Raw genomic sequence first — 17002 nt, 5'->3', positions numbered from 1 at the left:
ACTGGAGCGACTAGGCTTGTATACACTGGATTTTAGAAGGATGAGAGGGGATCTTATCGAAACGTATATGATTATTAAGGGGTTGGGCACATTAGAGGCAGGAAACATGTTCCCAATGTTGGGGGAGTCCAGAACCGGGGGCCACAGTTTAAGAATAAGGGGTAAGCCATTTAGAACAGAGATGAGGAAAAACTTTTTCAGTCAGAGAGTTGTGAATCTGTGGAATTCTCTGCCTCAGAAGGCAGTGGAGGTCAATTCTCTGAATACATTCAAGAGAGAGCTAGATAGAGCTCTTAAGGATAGCGGAGTCAGGGGGTATGGGGAGAAGGCAGGAATGGGGTACTGATTGAGAATGATCAGCCATGATCACATTGAATGGCGGTGCTGGCTCGAAGGGCCGAATGGCCTACTCCTGCACCTATTGTCTATTGTCTATAAAAGAAGAGGAAACAGGCAGAATTTGCGCTCTAATACTCCACAGAACCAGCATCAAGGACCGTGAAAATCTGGCTCTGCTGCCTAACTATCTGTTTCGTTGAGGTCCCCTTCAGTAGTGCCTGAGGTGTCATTTTCTACCCTGCGGGCCTGAAAGGAGGCCAAAGTAAGAACCCCCTACGAGAAGCAGCATGGGTTCCAAAGTAAGACACCCAACCACCCTTCGACCATGTTCTGCCGTTGTATTAGATTAGGACTGAGCTGTATTGGACTTCCACCCACCAGCTTTGCTTCCACAGCCCTCTCTTCTCCTACTTCGAGCCTCAGTCTCTGGAGAGAGGCTATTCCAGATCTCTGCATGGAGAAGTGCCTCCTGAACATCAGCCTGAACAGCCCGAGGTCATGCCACTGGCACTGTGCTTCACCGCGAAGGAGTTACTTTACCTCTAAGCTACTGAATCCATTATACATGAGCACCTCAGCTAGATCATAATGCAGGAACAACAAGCCTGATCTGTCAATCTCTACCCGCTCTCCTGAGGGGTATTGTGCAGGTTGCCATCCTTCATGGATGAGCTGATAGTCCTTGCACAGCGAAGATAGACACAACAAGCTGGAGTAACTCAGCGGGTCAGTCAGCATCTCTGGAGAGAAGGAATAAGTGATGTTCCGGGTCGAGACTGAAGGTGATAACGAGGTGATAGGAACAGTGAAACCAGTAGGCCGAGGAGGGTCGTTATCACCTTTACCACAGCCAACAATGGATCATTGTGGGCTCCACCTTTCCTTGATCGTCGATGCAGGCTTTGATTTGTTTCTTTCATGCCTTTCATTCATTTGTTCATTGTATCTTTTCATGCCTCTAGTTCCCCTCTCCCCTGACCCTCAGTCTGAAGAAGGGTCTCAACCCAAAACGTCACCTATTCCATTTCTCCGAGATGCTGTCTGACCCACTGAATTACTCCAGCATTTGGTGTCTATCTTCGGTGTAAACCAGAATCTGCAGTTCCTTCCCTCGCAGTCTTTGCACAGCGCCCTGTGTGGGAACAGGATCAGATGGGGTTCACCCCAGGGGTGAACATAATGCCCAGCAAGTCATTAAGCATTGAAGAGTGCCGTGTAACGTTTAAGCAGTTAAAAACCGCTTAACAGTCAAACAGTCAAATAGCTGCCGACATCAGGAATGAAGAAAGGTTTAGCAACCACACACACTGAACCCTGACCTCTGACCAACCCGTCACTGACCCCCTCCCCACACTGACCTCCACCCCCCACACTGACATCTCCAAATCGTGGTGCCATCTCCAGCCCTGTGGTGGCATCTCCAACACATGGTGGCATCTCCAAAATGTAGTGACATCTCCAGCCTTGTGATGACATTTCCAGCCACATGGTGACATCTCCAGCAATGTGGTGATCCCTGCAGCACCGTGATGACATCTCCAGCAACATGGTGACATCTGCAGCACCGTAGTGACCCCTCCAATAACATAGTGACATCTCCAGGAATGTGGTGACATCCCCAGCATCTCGGTGACCCTCCCCCTCAACAATGTGATAATAATCTCCGGCAACGTGGTGACCCCTCCAGCTCCATGATGGCAACTCAGCAACATGGTGATAAGGTCCAGCTATGAGCCCCAGAAGTGACAACCCCAAGGCAGGCCGTCCACGCACCCAGCGAAGTAGCCGCAGTGATGGGAGGTTTATCTAGGTCAGGGAATTGCCAAAACCCGAATTCCAAAACAAACAACGTGTTGGACTGCAGAGGGCAGCAGCTTTTCGCGAGTGCCACTTTATTTTTTGGGGTCATGTGATGGTCCAGCCCTCTCTCCCCCACCCCTTCTCCTCCCTTCCCCTCCGCAGAGCAAGTCACCGGGAGAGGGACTGCGCCTGGCTTTATTTGTACCCAGCCCACCGTAAAATACAATCTTTACTTTATCGCGGAGTTGTAATTGTCGAAAACCTCTTGCCAGCTGGGGCTCGCATTTTCCTGCAGATGTGAGTTGGTTTGTGGTTTGCCCTTTCAGCACAATGAATGCTCTGTTAATCAGCTAACATTCGGAATAGTCTGGTGTGGGTTTGGATGGCTGCCAGCACCATCCATCAGGCAGCGGATTGTTCATTGCTCTGAGCGCAGGCAGAACACCGCCAAGCCTGGGACAGTCGCTGTACACAGACAACTCTCCCAATCTCACAGGAAGGGACTGTCAGAGTGAGGGGGAGAAGGGAAACTGGAGCAGCCAGATGAATAATTTATCTTCGATTGGTTCTGCTGACATCAGCTGCTTGTGCTGCGAAGCAAGCCGCAGTGGGATTGCCTTGCTGATCTCCATGGCTCACTGGCCAAGTGCACTGGGTAATGCCCAGACACTCAGAGGGCAGCCCCAGCCTCCAGCCCACACCTGAATCAGTTGACCGCTTCCCCAGGGGCTATCACCAACAGCAACAGCAAAAGCCTGCATTTATACATAGAGCAGTACAGCACAGGAACAGGCCCTTCGGCCCACAATGTCTGTGCCCTATATGACGTCAGGTTAAACTCATCTTCTCTGTCCGCACAAAGAGACCAGAGACATAGACTCTTACAGCGTGGAAACAGGCCCTTCGGCCCAACCTGCCCACACCGGCCAACATGTCCCCATCTACACTAGTCCCATCTACCAGTATTTGGCCCCTATCCTTCTAAACCCAGCGGTCTTGGAGAACTACATAGCCATGGGAGTAATCGGAGTGGGAGTGTTGAGGCTAGAGACGTTTTTGTAAAAAGAGGCGAACATTATATTTGAGACCTTGCCAGAGTCAGGCAGCTGTGGTTGGTCAGTAGATCAGGGGTGACGGGTGAGATGGACGAGTGTCGGCTGGGGTAGAGATAGCAGGATTGGGGATAAGTGCAGGTTCCATGAGGATGGGCAGCCAGTCACCATCCATGGACTGTCAAATCTGGAGGAAGCAGGCGTAAGAGGGCTGAAGCAAGAGAGAGGAAACATCACCTCCAATTCCTGCTCCTCATCTAGGTCCAATGATCCCACAGCAAAGGGAATTTGCATTTATTGCCCGGGACAGCACTAGCAGGTACACACTTGAACAGTCAGCCAGCACTCCAGGTTTAGGCCCAGGCATGAGGACTGGACATTGTGGAGACTGGACACTGGCAAGAGACGGGGTGAATGCAGAACTTGGGTTGTGCTTCCTTGACCTAGTATCTGACACAGTGAGGGATCACTAAGTTCTTTGGGACTGGCTCAAGGAAGATGTTTTTTTCTTGGTGTCAGTCTTCATAGAGCGTGCATTTATTTCCCTTCTGTAGTTATTCCACAGCCAGTCCAATTCACCCACTACCATGGGCCTGGGGTCTGAAGAGGTCAGGCAGAGGAAGGCAGAGATAGATACATGATTAGTACAAGTGTCAGAGGTTATGGGGGAGAAGGCAGGGGAATGGGATTAGGAGGGAGAGATAGATCAGCCACGATTGAATGGCGGAGTAGACATGATGGGCCGAATGGCCTAATTCTACTCCTATTCCTTATGACCTTATGACCTGAGGAGATAGATTTCCTTCCATGATGAATGTTAATCAATTCTTTGGGTTCCGGCAGCCTCTTGGTCATTTGTATTGAATTCTGTTTCACAGCTCACTTTGGTGCGATTTGAAATGACAATCTTCTTTGCAATCTTGGTTTGGTCTGGTCTCGCCATCACCACTTTACCGTGCCCAAGTCAAGCGAAACACACTTCTCTTCTCACCACCCACCCAGTAGCTAAAGATAAGCCCAATAGCAGAGGTCCATGAACGTTGAACTGAAACTTAGCAACCACTAGTTTGCCTGCAGAGTATCCACCTTTCAAGGCACTGGAAGGGACAATCTGTCAAAGTGCAAAGCTCAGAAACATTTCCTGGACCCGCAGTCACCCAACTAGCGTTATTTAGTGTGTAGGAATGACCTGTAGATGCTGGTCTATACAGAAGCTAGGCACAAAATGCAATGCTGGAGTAAATCAGCGGGTAACGGCAGCATCTCAGGGGAAAAGGAATATTTGTCGTTTCGGGTCGGGAACCTTCTTCAGCATTGTTTAGTCATCTCCAACTCTCATCCCATTCTGTCTGCTGCAGAGGGGTGAGGCTTCAGGGATTACAGAGAGGACAGACTAGGCAGCGGACGGGAATGGATTTTCAAACGGCCACCAGTGTTAACGAGCGGGCTTTGCAGAGAACTTGGGGGGATGGGGGAAGAAGTTGTCAAACTTAAGCAGCAACAATGTGATGAATGGTGAGAACGATCAGAAATAGTGGAGCCAATGTCCCCAGAGTAAGATGCAAGAGACGAGGGGGGAGGGGAACACTTGGCCACGTTAGCCGAATGGTTAAGCTATTAGTCTGATCGTTATGCAATCCAAATAATGCCAAGAAAGTGAGTGCAAATCCCAGTGTAGCAGTTTGAGACGTTTAACTCGGTTTTGTGAAAGTGAAGAAATCCAGAGATGGAAAATTGCAGACACTGGGGAAGTGATGGAAAGCTGCCGGACTATCACCAAACCCACCGGGCGCACGGATGTCCGCTTGGGACACGGCCCGTCGGAGTGTCTCTAGCTCCATGCGGCACAAGGGATCTCCGCACTCCACAACAGTCACATCACCAAGGAGGGCTGAGGGAAACGCAGACACACTGAGGCGTTCCAGGCGTCCGGCCTTGCCTCTGAGGCACAGCCTGCCTGCGGCAGCCAGTGTGGGCTTCCTCAGTTACGTCCAGGACTCGTTCCAAGGTCAGGACAGCTGCCTCGCCAGGCCACAGCGTGGTGTCATCATCTGAATCACACCCAACACTCTGAGCAGGAGAAAGTAGAGACCAGTCGTGCGACAATGAAAATAAATTGAATCTTGAAGGACTCAAAAACACTGGAGTAACTCAGCGGGTTTGGGGCCCCGTGTCTGAGGAAGGATGTGCTGGCTTTGGAGAGGGTCCAGAGGTTTACAAGAATGATCCCAGGAATGGGTGGGTTAACATCTGATGAGCGTATGATGGCACTGGGCCTGTATGCACTGGTGTTTAGAAGGATGAGGGAGGACCTGATTGAAACTTACTGAATAATGAAAAGCCTGGATGGATGGAAGTGGAGAGTCAAGGACCAGAGGCCATGGCCCCAGAATAAAAGGATGTACTGTTAGGAAGATTAGTTAGAGGGTGGTGAATCTGTGGAATTAATTGCCACAGAAGGCTGTGGAGGCCAAATCAATGGATATTTTTACGGCAGAGATTAATAGATTCTTGATTAGTACCAGTGTCAGGGGTTATGGGGGGAGAGAAGGAGATTATGTTTGAGAGTGAAAGATAGATCAGCCATGATTGAATGGTGGAGTATACTCAATGGGTCGAATGGTCTAATTGTGCTCCTATCACTTATGACCATGGGTCAGGCAGCATCTCTGGAGAACATGGTGACATTGCAGGTGGGGATGCTCCTTCCTATACTGAATCTTGAACCTCAGTTCCATTCACTATCACCTCAATACATGTCGTGTACACTTGATTTGGTCTCAACTTTCCAATGAAATGGGACCTATATTTTGCTACAATAAGTATCCTTGGTTTTTCCTACGGGGAGACTTTAGGAGAATCATGTTCTGACATGCTGGCAGGTGACCTCACCACCAGACCACACATCGGAAGTTTGGGTGGAGCTGACATCTCTTCCCGATGAGGTCAGAATACTTTCCCCATGTATCATGTTCGGCATCTGAAAGTGATAGACGCGAGTTCGCTGGCTCCTGGTTGACAGGAAGCACGGGCTGGTTTTAAAGCTGAGGAAGAAATTCAATATCCAGTTGACCTCCCGTCTGCGACAACACTGAGGAATGAACATTGCCCGTCTCGGGTGTCCAGTTTGCAGTGCGGACTGGATCGGAGACGGTGAGAGTGCATCGGCCAGTGAGCTCACCATTCCACCCGGCCCCCAAGGTTTGAAACAGGAGGGAACAAATCTCCTCGACCCATCTTCTCTTCATCTGTGCTGACGCATCCCACATGCCAACGAAGTGAAGGTAGAATGTGTAGGAAAGAACTGCAGATGCTAGTTTAAATCGAAGGTAGACCCAAAATGCTGGAGTAACTCAGCAGGACAGGCAGCATCTCTGGAGAGAAGGGTCTCGACCTGAAATGGAGTCTGAAGAAGGGTCTCCACTCGAAACGTCGCCCATTCCTTCTCTCCAGAAATGCTGCCTGTCCCGCTGAGTTACTCCAGCATTTTGTGTCTACCTTCAAGTGAATGGAGAAGCTCTTTTAACCCTTGTACGACCAAGTGAACACACTATCGAGCTGAAGGCCTCAGGTCCACAATGGCTTCAGTGAGTGAAGACAGCCCTGATTGTGGACCTGAGCCCTTCAGCTGGTGGTCTGCACCAGGTTTGCTGAGTCCTCACCTGGCCTCAGTGTCTGTCCCTCCACATCTGCCCCCAGCTGTGAAGCCCATGGGAGGTATCTCAATGTTCAAGAGGCTGCCTGATGGAACTCGTTGGGTTGTTCCGGTTCAAAGGGGATGGAAGAGGAGAAACAGGTTCACACAAAGTCTCGTCAAGATGTCATAAGGTCATAAGTGACAGGAGTAGAATTAGGCCATTCAACTCATCAAGTTGCCTCTGCCATTCAATCATGGCTGATCGATCACTCCCTCCTAACTCCATTCTCCTGCCTTCTCCCCCTAACCTCTGACACCTGTACTAATCAAGAATCTATCTATCTCTGCCTTAAAAATATCCACTGACTTGGCCTCCATGGCTTTCTGTGGCAAAGCATTCCACAGATTCACCACCCCCTGGCTAAAGAAATTTCTCCTCATCTCCTTCCTAAAAGGAGTCCTTTAATTCTTGAGGCTATGACCTCTAGTCCTAGACTCACCCACTAGTGGAAACATCCTCTCCACATCCACTCTATCCAAGCCTTTCATTATTTTGTATGTTTCAATGAGGTTCCCCCCTATTCCTCTAAACTCAGATGTTCACCATCAGATGTTCCACTACAATCACAGTGCCCACCAGTCTTAGCTCAAACATAACCCGTCAAGGCTGACTGCCAGGCAATGGTATGTTCTGATGGGGCTTCTGAAGCCTCCCACCAGCAGGAATGTAACTCAAAGGGGACCCCAGATCAGGTTGCCGTACCTGCCAGCAAGTGCAGACTCTGAGATTGTGCCAACCTTTGTTTCCATGGGTTTTTTTGCACAATATTTACGGCTGTAGCCATGGGAACAGTGAGTGTTTGGCCTTGCTAATATTTACAGCGGTTGCCATGACGGTGTCGATGTAGGACCGAGTCCCGATGAAGTTGCTTCACTCTATATCCTCGTTGCCCCTCTACCCCACTAATCCAGGCTGGGGCACTGACTCAACTTGCAGGGCTTGAGTCAGACAATGACCGTTGTGGCCCAGTGAAACACTCTGTGCCCTCAATTCGCAGTGCCCTGAGCATCGGTATCTGGATTGATTTGGGCCTGACCATCGGTGTTTGGATTATGAACATAAGAGACAGGAGCAGAATTAGGCCATTCGGCCAACCAAGTCTACTCCGCCATTCAACCATGGCTGTTCTATCTCTCCCTCCTAACCCCATTCTCCTGCTTTCTCCCCATAACCCCTGGCACCCGTACTAATCAAGATGTATCTCTGCCTTAAACACATCCAATGACTGCCTCCACAGCCTTCTGTGGCAAAGAATTCCACAGATTCACCACCAATTCTAGAGTTGAGGCGACTGTCACCTTTAGGAACAAAGGGCAAGGAGTGGCAAAGGTTAGGCAGAGGCTAACTTGGACCTCCTCCAACCTCATCTATTGTATCCGTTGTTCAAGATGTGGACTCTTATACATTGACGAGGCCAAATGCAAACTGGGCGATCGTTTGCCAACCTGATCTCCCGTTTGCTAGACACTTTAATTCTCCTTCCCATTCCTACACAGACCTTTCTGTCCTCGGTCTCCTCCATTGTCAGAGTGAGGCTAAACGCAAATTGGAGGAACAGCATCTCATATTTCGCTTGTGCAGCTTGCAGCCCAGTGGTATGAATATTGATTTCTCTCACTTCAGCTAGCCCCAGCATTCCCTCTCTCTCTATTCCTCCACCACCCAAGTCGCACCAGCTTCTCATTTTCACCCTGCAAACAGCTCACAAGGGCCTGTTTCCTTTATCATCGTTACTTTTTTGCATATCTTTCATTCATCGTTTTTTATCTCTCCACATCACCGTCTATATCTCTCGTTTCCCTTATCCCTAACCAGTCTGAAGAAGGGTCTCGACCCGAAACGTCACCCATTCCTTCTCTCCAGAGATGCTGCCTGTCCCGCTGAGCTTTTTGTGTCTCTCAGTGCCAAAGGTAGGTCCAATAGGTTGGACTCAGTTCCCAGCCACTCTCACACTAAAGTCCGACAAGCACTCCTGTGAAAACACACCTTTGTGTGTTCTGGGACAGTCATTGGGAAAGTATGCCAGTGCTTTAGCTGATTGCCTTGAGCAACTTCCACTGGGTTTCGACTGCACACAGACTTGTAAAGACACAGCGGCAATGCTTGCAGAGTTGGCAGTGAGTGTGGGAAATGTGTGAAGACACAATAGCGAGCAGAAATAAACTGAACCAAAGTAACACAGTCATTAACTGGTTCTTAACATTCCAAGCCAAAAGCACACAAACATATACAAAGACACAGGCACGCACATCCACAGCATAAACGGGACAGAGATCCTTATACACACAGATCACGCCGACAAATCACACATGCACACTTTCTACACAGCGCCAAGCATGTTGGTAATTAGCCAGGAGCATCAACACGTGTACATCCTCACACAGACACATGCATACATCTAAAGACACACATACATGCTTGTAACCATGCACAAGGCAGCAACTATGCATAAATTCAAGCTTGAGGGGAATATAAAGTTAGGCACAGCTTGTGGAGCAGCAGAAGGTTAGAGCTCGAGAGGGGCTGGATTGTCAGCAGATACGGACTCGATGTGGGAGGAGCACCCAAGGCAGCTGGGATACTGACAGCGGAGGTATTTACTTTAGTACTTTGCTTTAGACGTACGGGCCCTTTGGCCCACCGTCCACACTGATCAGCGATCACCCCGTACATTAGCACCATTCTACACACTTGGAACAATTTACAGATTTTACCGAAGCCAATTAACCTACAAACCTGCATGTCTTTGGAGTGTGGGAGGAAACCCGAGTCACCCGGGGGAAACCCACGCTGTCACGGGGAGAACGTACAAACTCCGTACAGACAGCACCCCAGAGTTGGGATTGAACCCGGGTCTCTGGCTTGAAAGGCAGCAACTCTACCGCCGCGCCACTGTGCCGCCTTTATGGATGAAATAGAATTGTGAAGGGTGGAAGGTGGAAGGTGGTGCAAGGGCAGTGCGCCAGGAGAGTGTAGGACAGATGAAGATGTGCGGGCTCCTGTACATACTGACGTGCATCACCTCCTGCTTCCCATGTTCTCATCCCTATGTTCAAATGCGTCTATGTTTCTTTCTGCAGCCATAGATTTCCAACCTCCTCTCCACAACTCACTGAGATCTCAGTGTTCCTTCACCTCTGGCCTTTCCCTCCACTCCACTCTATTACTACACTGCTCGTGGTCCCTCCCTCTACAAATCCTTCCCTGGACTCTGTTGCTCCATCATGCTCTGCCTCTGTCACATGCTTTGACCAACTCTTTGGCTGCCGGCCTAATGTTTCCTCGTTTAGTTCAGTTCAGTTTAGTTTAGTTAGTCTAGTTTATTTGAGATACAACGTGGAAATAGGTGCCTCGTCCTACAGGATCCACGCCGACCAGCGATCACCTGTACATGCGCTAGTTCCATCCTACACACTAAGGGCCAACTTACAGAAACCAATTCACTTATAAACTCACTAGTCTTTGGAATGCGGGGGGAAATCGGAGCACCTGGGGAAAACCCATGCGGTCACAGGGAGAACGTACAAACTCCGTACAGACAGCGCCGCTGATCAGGATCGAACCTAGATCTCTGGCGCTGTGAGGCAGCAACTCTACTGCTACACCACTGTGCACCCCCCCCCCCCCCCACCCCACCTGTCAAAAAGGCCATTTGATCCATCAGATCTATGCCAGCCAATGATCCAGCCTAGTCTGCCCCTCGTTTCTGCTTCCACTTCTGGCCTGACTCTTCCAAGTTCCCCTCCTTGTCTCTCTCCCAGGTTGGGAAAGATATCAGGAGATACACAGTGAAGGCAGTTAATTGAGTTCTGTTGAAGTCACGGTTGAGGTCACCCATCATCTAGTTGAACAGTGGAGTGCAATTGAAGGGCCTTGGAGATTTATCGGGATTTATCAGCTGGCGGGGTCAAACGTCTTCCTGCTCTGGATTCATCCCTCACCCCCAGCCCTCTCACTCCCCATGTGCTCAGTGCTTTGCCTTTATCAGTCTCTGTCCATCTCCTTCTGTCTCCCCCTCTCTCCACCTCACTGACTACGGCTTAGTTGCCAGGTTTATTTCACGCTCCATCTTTGCTTTCCTTGCCGAGGGAATCTCAAGCCAGCCTGACAATGGCTGCCTTTCTTCGCCTTGGCCGCTGCTACCGCAGACTGGAGCCAAAGGGAGCTGTTGGCTGCACAAAAGCGATTGTGAAGCTGAGCGTGCCCCGAGGCTGCCCTACATCCAGGATAGGACAACCCTCCCTTCAGATGCTGCCTTCATTAACCAGCGATGGGTCTGAATCATTGCTCTCCAATGACATGGGGCTGGAAATTACATCCCAGCGCCCATTCATCAGTCCGAAGAAGGGTCTCGACCCGAAACGTCACCCATTCCTTCTCTCCGGAGATGCTGCCTGTCCCGCTGAGTTACTCCAGCATTTTGTGTCTATCACCCATTTATTATACGCATACACAAACATCAGGGGAGTTTACCCCGGTTAGTTTAGTTTAGTTCAGTTCAGACACACAGCCTGGAAACAGGCCCTTTGGCTCACCGAGACCATGCCGACCAGCGATCACCGTATGCACTCGTACTATCCTTCACACTAGGGACAATTTACAACTCTTACTGAAGCCAATTAACCGACAAACCTGTACGTCCTTGGTGTGTGGGAGGAAACCGGAGCAGCGGAAGGAAACCCACGCTGTCACAGGAAGAACGTACAAACTGTGTACGGACAGCACCCACAGTCAGGATGGAACACGGGTCTCTGGCACTGTAAGCACTGTGAGGCAGCAAAGCTACCGCTGCCCCACCGTGCCGCCCTGATCACCTGGCCACTCGTTCAGTGGAACCTGCACCTTTGCACACCCAGTGATCTTTTGATGTCAATTGCACACCAAATATCATCATCACTTGCTGACGTAAGCATGACATTTAGTTGCAACCTACCGCGTCTCTTGAACAGTCACTAAAAAATAGGAGCACATTGACTGGACCCTGCAGCAAGGTGGGGATGAAAAGGTTTCCATTTTGACCCTGAGGCTTTGGACATGGTACCTGCCAGCTTCTGCGTCTGAGGCTGATGCCTCTACCACTGGCTGGGTCGTTTGTGGTCTGTGCAGCTCAGAGCTGTGTTGCTGCCATCTCCCCCAGACTGACCCAACCCGCCCTGTGTTGGTGCCACCTCACCCAGTCGGACCCAACTCGCTGCGTGTTGATGCCACCTCACCCTGACCGACCCAACCTGCAGTGTTGGTGCCACCTCACCCTGACTGACCCAGCAGGCTAGGACTTTATTCCTTGGAGCGCACAAAGGTAAGGAGTGGTTTTATAGAGGTGTATAAAAGCATGAGGGTAATTGAAAGGATGAATGCATGGTGTCTTTTACCCAGGATAGGGGAATCAAAAACCCGAGGACATAGGTTGAAGGTGAGAGGGGAAAGATTTAACAGGAACCTGAGGGGGCAACTTTTTAACTCGTATGGTGGTGGGTATATGGAACGACCTGCCAGAGGAGGCAGTTGAAGGCAGGTACTATAACAACGTTAGGACAGGTATATGGATAGGAAAGGTTTAAAGGGATAAAGGCCAAAGTTTAAAGGGATAAGGACGGAAGTCAGAGGTTATGGGGAGAAGGCAGGAGAATGGGGTTAGGAGGGAGAGATAAATCAGCTATGATTGAATGGTGGGTGTAGTCGATGGGCCAAATGGCCTAATTCTGCTCCTATCTCTTATGATCTTATGAAATGCAAGCAGGTGTGACTAGTGCAGATGGGGCATCTTCTGCAGCATGGGCAAGCTGGACTGAAGGCCCTGTTTCTGCTCTGTATGACTCTATGACTCTTTTAAGACCAGCCGGGCACAGTCACAATGGAATTAGGAACAAATATGCCAGTTTGTTGCTTTTATTGTCTACTTAAAGGTCTACTTATAGGTTTTCTGAGATCAGGAGACCTGCCGAGAGACCATGAAGTCAGGAATGAAAGAGTTTCACTCTTTGTTGTCCCTCCAAATGCTTCCAATTCTGTAATGTTTTGTCGCGTCTTGATTGGACTCCAGATCTGCACACAGCCAGATTTAGTTTTAGCTAACTAAAAATGGGTGCTATCGCATTTCCAGACATCATTTTTCTACCACAGGCATGGGCAGTAGGTCAAAATCAAGACCAATTTTTTTCACTGGAACATTTTGCATTGGAACATAGGTGGCCTTATTGAGGTGTTCAAAATCACGAGGGACATGGATAAAGTGAACACTCACAGTCTTTTTCCCCAGGGTGGAGGATTCTAAAAGGGCAAAGGCTTAAGGTGAGAGTGGAAAGCTGTAAGGGGGCAAATGTTTCCACTCAGACGGTAGGCCGTATCTGGAATGAGTGGTCGGAGAAACCTATAGAAGCGGATACATTAGCAACTTTTAAAAGACATTTGGACAGATATGGGGGAAAAAGCAGGAACGGGATACTGACTTTGTAGGATCAGCCATGATCATATTGAATAGCGGTGCTGGTTTGAAGGGCCGAATGGCCTACTCCTGCACTTATTTTCTATATATGGATAGGAAAGGTGTCGAGAGCGATGGGCCAAGTGCAGGCTTTGGTTGTCATGTGTGTGGATGTCCTGTTCCCTCTGTCCAGGCAGGAACAGTGGTGGGTGAGCAGTGAATGTTGGCATCCCCACAGCCTGGCATTTAGTGTCCACTCCAGCTCAGGCTGAGCCTGTGGTGACTGCTGTGTGATGTGGGCGAAGCGAAGCCCAGTACCATCGTCTGAAGAAGGCTCTCGACCCGAAACGTCACCGATTCCTTTCCTCCGGAGACGCTGCCTGACCCGGCTGAGTTACTCCAGCTTTTCGGTTCCAACCTGCATCTGCAGTTCCTTCCTGCATGGTCCCAGAGCCGGTGCAGGAAGAGTTAACGAGCTCACATTTTGTGGACGGTCTGCAGTTCCTATAAAGCACACACTGTGAGATTATTTACACAGAACAGCCAGTCAGAAAACAATACTTTTTGTTCCTCAGCCTTGTCTGCATGTTTACAGATGTAACCATTGTCGGAACTTGAAGATTGCTCCCTGTACATTTTAAGTCAAGTTGTTACCGATCAATAGAGTGGAATGAATGCCAGTACTGTACACGGCTCCAAGCCAAACTGACTGGGCACAGTGTCATCTGCTTCACTCCGTACTTTTAGTATCTACAGTAACTTGTGGTGACAGTAAGTAGCAGCTTGTTGTGCTTATAAGGAAGTCGAGCGTTATCTTTTCTCGAGAAGTTCTCTGTTCCAGGCCAGGCCTCCCATCACACTGTGGAGGAAGGAACTGCAGATGCTGGTTTACGCCGAAGATAAGACACAAAATGTCGGAGTAACTCAGCGGGTCAGACAGCATCTCTGGAGAAGAGGAATAGGTGACGTTTCTGGTCGGAAGAAGGGTACCCACCCGAAATATCACCTATTCCTTTTCCTTCTCCAGAGATGCTGCCTGTGCCGCTGAGTTACTCCAGCATTTTGTCTCTAATCGCACTGAGCACACTTTCACAATGATCTTCATCCGCTCCTGCAGGGTGGGGTACGGGATGCAATGTAGGTGGGGTATGGAGATGGGCTGGGCAAGCCTGGATTGTTGGGGGATGAGGTGTGGGGAGGGGTAATGGGGCTGGATTATGGGTGTGTTGTGGGGTACGGGCTGGGGTGTGGGATGGTGTGTGGAGTGGGGTGGAGCTGGGCAGGTCTGGAGTGTTGGGTGAGGTATGGGATGGGGTGGGGTGGGTTGAGGTGTGGGGATGGAGTATGGGAATAGACTGAGTCTGTGCGTGTAATGTGGGGTGGGGCAATGGGGTGGAGTGTGGGGTGGGCTGGGGTATGGGGTGGGGTGTAGGATGGGGTGGGCTGGGGTATGGGGTGGGGTGTAGGATGGGGTGGGCTGGGGTATGGGGTGGGGTGTAGGGTGGGTTGGTGCTGGGCAAGGCTGGAGTGTGGGATGGGCTGGGGTATGGGGTGGGCTGGAGTGTGGGGTGGGCTGGGGTATGGGGTGGGCTGGAGTGTGGGGTGGGCTGGAGTGTGGGGTGGGCTGGAGTGTAGGGTGGGATGGGCTGGGCTATGGGATGGGCTGGGCTATGGGGCGGATTGGGGTATGGGGTGGGCTGGAGTGTGGGGTGGGCTGGGGTATGGGGTGGGCTGGAGTGTGGGGTGGGCTGGAGTGTGGGTTGGGCTGGGGTATGGGGTGGGCTGGAGTGTGGGGTGGGCTGGAGTGTAGGGTGGGATGGGCTGGGCTATGGGATGGGCTGGGCTATGGGGTGGGCTGGGGTATGGGGTGGGCTGGAGTGTGGGTTGGGCAGGGGTAAGGGGTGGGGTGTAGGGTGGAATGGGCTGAGGTATGGGGTGGGCTGAAGTGTGGGTTGGGCTGGAGTGTAAGATGGGCTGGAGTATGGGGTGGGGTGTAGGGTGGAATGGGCTGGGGTATGGGGTGGGCTGGAGTGTGGGGTGGGCTGGAATGTGGGGTGGGCTGGAGTGTGGGGTGGGCTGGGGTATGGGACATGGGATGTGGTGTTGTCTGGGGATGGATCGGGTGGGTCTGGAGTGGAGTTGGACAAGGCTGGGTTGTGTAGGTGGGGTGTGTTGCTAGGCTATGGGGGTAAGGCATGGGGTGGAGTGTGCGTGGGATGTGAGTCTGGGCATTGGTATGAGGCTAGGTTGTGCTTGGCAAGGCTGGAGTGGGGTACGAGTGTGCGCTGGGCTATGGGGTGAGGTGTGGGTAGCGGTGGGTGGGATGGGGGTCTGGGCATGGTTCTCTGGGTGTGTTGGCTGGGCAAGGCTGGTGTGGGATGTGGGGTAAGAGTGTGTGCTGGGCGATGGGGTGGGATGTGGGTCTGGGCATTGTTCTCTGGGTGTGTCAGGCTGGGCAAGGCTGGGCATCCAGCTGCCCAGCTCTGTGAGGCCAGGAATGTTGTGTAGGTCCCAGACGACCAGACCAATGGAGAGTTGGCAGCATGACCTCCTTCACCTCCTGCCCATTGCTTGGATACACCGGCTCTTTTTCCCTGTTCAAAGATTTTACATCAAACAAAAGATGTTCTAATGCATTTCAGTTCAGTTTCGTTTATTGTCACGTGTACCGAGGTACAGTGAAAAGGGTTTTAGACAATAGACAACAGGAGGAGGCCATTCGGCCCTTCGAGCCAGCACCGCCATTCAATGTGATCATGGCTGATCATTCACATTCAGTACCCCGTTCCTGCCTTCTCCCCATACCCCTTGACTCCACTATCTTTAAGAGCTCTAACTAGCTCTCTCTTGAAAGCATTCAGAGAATGCTGCGTGCTACCTGTCAGCAAAAAGATAATACATGATTACAATCGATCCATTTACAGTGCATAGATACATGATAAGGGAATAATGTTTAGTGCAAGGTACAGCCCCAGCAAAGTCCGATCAAGGATAATCGGAGTAATGTAGGAAAATAACTGCAGATGCTGGTACAAATCGAAGGTATCACAAAATGCTGGAGTAACTCAGCGGGTCAGGCAGCATCTCAGGAGAGAAGGAATGGGTGACGTTTTGGGTCGAGACCCTTCTTCAGACTGATAGTCGGGGGGTCATCAAAGAGGTAGATAGTAGTTCAGCACTGCTCTCTGGTTGTGGTAGGATGATTCAGTTGCCTGATAACAGCTGGGAAGAATCCTTCTGCAAAGCAACAAGGATTTTGCAGGCTCTTTGGATTCTCCCCCTGGGTTTTCTCTGAGCCTTTTACAGTTCACTTCTGGAGACCACGAGGGGAGTGGTACCTTTGGGCCGAGAGGGGATGGAGTCTGTGGAGAAGGTTTTGTTTCTGCACTGTGTCCACTCCACTCCCCACCCCTCCCCTCCCCTCCCCTCCCCTCCTCGCACGTCTCCACACGCTCTGTGGCAGAGGTGGCGCCAGGTTCCTTTATTTGATTTGCCTGGGAGCCAAGTTTGTGGAGCCGCACTCCCACGCCTCACTTACTCTGGCCCTGTCGTCCCAACCTCCTCTCTGGACCGGAGCCCCTGAGCAGCCGAGAGGCACAGGGGTCTGTTTAACAACCGTACAGTCTGATCCCGGGGCAGGCGAGGGGTGGGGAAGAGATTTGTTCCTCCACCAACTCCCCTCCCCTCAA

The sequence above is a fragment of the Rhinoraja longicauda genome, chromosome 30, assembly GCF_053455715.1.
Source record: "Rhinoraja longicauda isolate Sanriku21f chromosome 30, sRhiLon1.1, whole genome shotgun sequence".
Classification (NCBI taxonomy): domain Eukaryota; kingdom Metazoa; phylum Chordata; class Chondrichthyes; order Rajiformes; family Arhynchobatidae; genus Rhinoraja; species Rhinoraja longicauda.
This window is presented reverse-complemented; position numbering follows the sequence as displayed.